Source organism: Oncorhynchus clarkii, chromosome 17 (assembly GCF_045791955.1).
Source record: "Oncorhynchus clarkii lewisi isolate Uvic-CL-2024 chromosome 17, UVic_Ocla_1.0, whole genome shotgun sequence".
NCBI lineage: Eukaryota > Metazoa > Chordata > Actinopteri > Salmoniformes > Salmonidae > Oncorhynchus > Oncorhynchus clarkii.
Window position 1 is genome coordinate 16,002,400 of NC_092163.1, and position 4,997 is coordinate 16,007,396.

At 43.4% G+C, this 4,997-nt stretch overlaps 1 protein-coding gene across 1 annotated transcript in view; it reads right to left on the reverse strand.

Moving 5' to 3' along the window:
* The window catches only part of LOC139370337 (phosphoinositide 3-kinase regulatory subunit 6-like), a 29,124-nt gene extending 24,399 nt beyond the window's left edge, over nucleotides 1-4,725 (reverse strand). Inside the window, exon 1 of the mRNA XM_071109759.1 lies at nucleotides 4,629-4,725. The gene's annotated coding sequence lies outside the window, so the exon portion shown is untranslated. The remainder of the gene's footprint in view (nucleotides 1-4,628) is intronic.
* Between the last annotated feature and the right edge of the window lie 272 nt (nucleotides 4,726-4,997).

Here is a 4,997-nt window from a genome sequence, read left to right on the forward strand (position 1 = left end):
GCAGCAGGAACAATGTGAGGAAGTGTTTCAAGACCACTGGACTCTTGCAACCCTCTGGCCCTCTACCCGGGCTAAGCTTCCATCCCCTATCACATTGCGTCCGACCCACGCATGAGCATGCACACGCACGCACACACACACACACACGCACACACACACGCACACACGCACGCACGCACACACGCACAAGCACACACACACACACACACACACACACACACACACACACACACACACACACACACACACATTCAGGAGGGAGACATTTATACCCCATGTGCTAAAACCATCAGGCTGGATGGAGGAAGAGGGTGGGTATAGGGGGGAGGGGGGGGGGGGGTCCTCAGGGGGGGTCCCCAGGGGGTCTATAGGTGTGAATTGGGTAAGCCCCTGTACAGAGGGTCACCTGAGGATGTCGCTCCTGAGGTGGTTGTTGTTTGGGCACCAGCACTCAGGGGCCAACTGTACTGTACAGTACAGTACACACACATGCATGCACAAATATGCATGTGAACGCATGGATGCAACCATGTTCACACAAGCACACACAAAAACTACTGTAAACCTAACCAAAAAGAAATACGACACTTTATAGCCATGGCAACTATTCAACTTCCACAAAGACCTACAGTACAGAACCTACTTTTGATGCTGGTTCATCGTGACTATGCTTTTTTACAACAAGGTTTTGAAATGATACCATTTGCACGATATCAAGTGTATGGCCTCCCTCTTATCAAAGTGATAAGAACGTTGCACTTAACGGTTTCCCATTCATTCCTTAACGGGAAATATAATGCTTAACCTGTTCTTCCCAGGCAAAAATCCAGGCTTGAAATCAAGGTTGTTACCATAGCCACACACTACAGCCTTGTGACAACTCAGTAACAAGGGTGCTTGTGGATTCCAGGCTAGTAATGTCATTTTTCCATTGAATGCCTAAGGTTCTGTAGATTCTAGTAGGGCTGGTTTTGACAGAAACTGCTGCTGTACGTGGTCATTATAAGACATGTTATAATGACCACGTAAACATTTATCGAGGGAGGTTGTTTGGTGTAATGCAATCTATCCGCCACTGGGACAGGATGCACGCAGGGCATCAGACTAGACGTGGTCGCAACACACACACACGCACACACACACAAACACTTACTTGGCAGGGAGCATGTCGAGCCATTGTGGAGACAACCTCCCAGGAGGCTTTGCACATGACGATGCCAAAGGTGTGGCCCTTTGTTTTTATATTCTTCTTTAGGAAAACAAACGGGTGGTTGGTGTGTTGTTGAAATAAAACTGAAGAGCGTCTGAGCTGAAGTGTGTCTGCGGTTTGCCTGTCACCTCAATGTGCTCATTGCGTCAGGCTTAGACCGTGAGTAAGGTAGCATTTCAATTTACAATTCTTCAGTTAAACTAGGAGGCTAAATATTAATTTCTAATGCCAGACTCTTAGCCTGGGTGCCAGTGTGTTACTGCTCTCCATAAGGAAACCAGGCACAGTGGAACAGACTGGCACCAAGGCTACCATATTCCCACTGGGGCCACTCTTGATTTATATCAACATAGGCATGCCATAAACTTAGAGTGTTTGGACCCAGTGACTCCTGGGTTGTTACTTTGCAAACCCATTGAGACAGAGGGCTTTACCTATAATGACACTGCCTAAGCTCTCCTCAGCTATGTACACTACCAGCATCCCATACAGAAGACCCAAGCCAATGGGCCATACCATTGAGGGTCCATTTTCAGGGGTGGCCAGGGTTTATGGGCATTCCCATGACAAATCAGAGCACCACGATAAATCATTTAAAATATAAACTTGGGAACCCACATAAGTTCACGGAATATAAACATTGATCCAGCAATTAACACTTTACCCATACATTTAAGCTGCAATATGTAACTTTTTGGGCGACCTGATAAAATGAACATAGGAATGTGAGTTATAGATTTGTCATTCGCATCGAAAGCAAGTCTAAGAAGGGGTAGATCTGTTCTACGTGCGCTATTTCTATGCTTCCTGTTCTTAAATGTCATTTTTGCATCTTTTACTTTAGGTTTTGTACACCAGCTTCAAACAGCTGAAAATACATAATTTTTTTATATGGAAAATATATCTCACAGTGGTTTAGATGGTACAATGATTCTCTACACTATACTTGCTTGTTTTGTCACATAAACTGAAATTAGGCAAACTATTAAAATGAATCCATGTTTCATGCATCCCACTCACAGAATTTTAGCAACGAGGAAATGGTGGAGTGATTTCTGCATAGTGCATCTTTCATTTGCTCATATACCGGTTTAGTAACAATGTAATTAAATTAGCTGGAAATGGGCACCAACACCAGATGAGTAATTCGAACCCTGCCCAAACAACATCACCAACAACCAATCACGCATCTAGCCTGGTTCCAGATCTGTTTGTGCTGTCTTGTTGACTGTTGATCATATGAGTTGGCAAGACAGCATAAACCGATCTGGGACCAGGCCACCATTCATCCCAGAACTACCCAGAATGACCAGGAAACCTGAATCTAAAACAGGGAAACTTGAGGAAATGCACCCTGGACAGCTGTGCTTTAGACTCACCAATACAAAACACCCTGGACAGCTGTGCTTTAGACTCACCAATACAAAACACCCTGGACAGCTGTGTTTTAGACTCACCAATACAAAACACCCTGGACAGCTGTGCTTTAGACTCACCAATACAAAACACCCTGGACAGCTGTGCTTTACTCACCAATACAAAACACCCTGGACAGCTGTGCTTTAGACTCACCAATACAAAACACCCTGGACAGCTGTGCTTTAGACTCACCAATACAAAACACCCTGGACAGCTGTGCTTTAGACTCACCAATACAAAACACCCTGGACAGCTGTGCTTTAGACTCACCAATACAAAACACCCTGGACAGCTGTGCTTTAGACTCACCAATACAAAACACCCTGGACAGCTGTGCTTTAGACTCACCAATACAAAACACCCTGGACAGCTGTGCTTTAGACTCACCAATACAAAACACCCTGGACAGCTGTGTTTTAGACTCACCAATACAAAACACCCTGGACAGCTGTGTTTTAGACTCAGCTGTGTTTTAGACAATACAAAACACCCTGGACAGCTGTGTTTTAGACTCACCAATACAAAACACCCTGGACAGCTGTGCTTTAGACTCACCAATACAAAACACCCTGGACAGCTGTGTTTTAGACTCACCAATACAAAACACCCTGGACAGCTGTGTTTTAGACTCACCAATACAAAACACCCTGGACAGCTGTGCTTTAGACTCACCAATACAAAACACCCTGGACAGCTGTGCTTTAGACTCACCAATACAAAACACCCTGGACAGCTGTGCTTTAGACTCACCAATACAAAACACCCTGGACAGCTGTGTTTTAGACTCACCAATACAAAACACCCTGGACAGCTGTGCTTTAGACTCACCAATACAAAACACCCTGGACAGCTGTGCTTTAGACTCACCAATACAAAACACCCTGGACAGCTGTGCTTTAGACTCACCAATACAAAACACCCTGGACAGCTGTGTTTTAGACTCACCAATACAAAACACCCTGGACAGCTGTGTTTTAGACTCACCAATACAAAACACCCTGGACAGCTGTGTTTTAGACTCACCAATACAAAACACCCTGGACAGCTGTGTTTTAGACTCACCAATACAAAACACCCTGGACAGCTGTGTTTTAGACTCACCAATACAAAACACCCTGGACAGCTGTGTTTTAGACTCACCAATACAAAACACCCTGGACAGCTGTGTTTTAGACTCACCAATACAAAACACACATCGCCCACAGAGCCAGAGCTTCAATCAGGCATTGTGTTATCATACCGTTGTTATCTCAGGAGAGAGAAAAACCGGTTGTTGTCCTTTGTGTATTCCAGTTGGGGCGTAGTGTGTTTGAACAGGCATGGTGGCAAGGAGCTTTTTTTATAAAGAATAAAAATGGAACAAAAATATCAAAATATAACAACCTCTTCCCATGTCTACTCTGTATGTATCCATATTCTTTTCATTCACGACTGTCTATCAATAAACAATGAAATACTGAATGCATCGTTTGTGAGTGGGATATCTGTATGAGTCGCTATCAAACTGGTTAGGTTACAGTGGGGCAGATTCTGAACTCTCAGTTATCTTATCTAAGTGTAGTACCACACTGCCACACCGATAAAGAATGCACCTGATTCTCATTCAATGGAAAACTTAAACAGCAACAGTAAACGAGTAGAACCAAACAAAATATGCAGTAATCTTGTAATGAGTTTTTGTAATTCTCAACCCCAAAATACAAAGGCACTCTGAGAACAATCGATTGTGCATGGATGACTACAGCTTTGAAATATGCATCAAAGCCTGGTTCCCCTGGCACCATATCAGAAAAAGAGCTCAACATGATCTCAGTGGTGAGTTCAACAGCGCAACATTATTGCAGCATTTAGGTTACAATACCGTGCAACTTGAACATAAAACATGAGTCATGCAATGGTCCAAGAGTAATTATCTTACTATAAAACCATTCAAAACGAACAAAACGAAAACGCCATACATTTAAGAGAGCTTCTTTCTGTTGACAAGATCACTATTTACCTGCCGTTAGGTTCAGCAAAGAAATCCATAAGATCTCTATGACGTCGATTGCTCGGGAAAATACAACTTCACACGTTGCTACAGTTGCAGCTGTGACAGCAGCACGCCGGGTAGTACAGTATGACAACGCCCACAGAGGATTTATTCAACCAATACAATGCCTCAATTGTTTCCCTGGCGATCTAGATAGGAGTTAGCCAATCAAATAGGCCTACAATATATACCTGTATTTGGTGCTGGTTGAGGTTTCTCATCTTTGAATAGATTTTTTAACACAGTTGATACTCTGTTTAAAAGTCAGCCTACTGTTACTCACTGTATGTTCAAAGATACCCAGAGAAACAAGTTTTTAAAAAATGTAGCCTACCA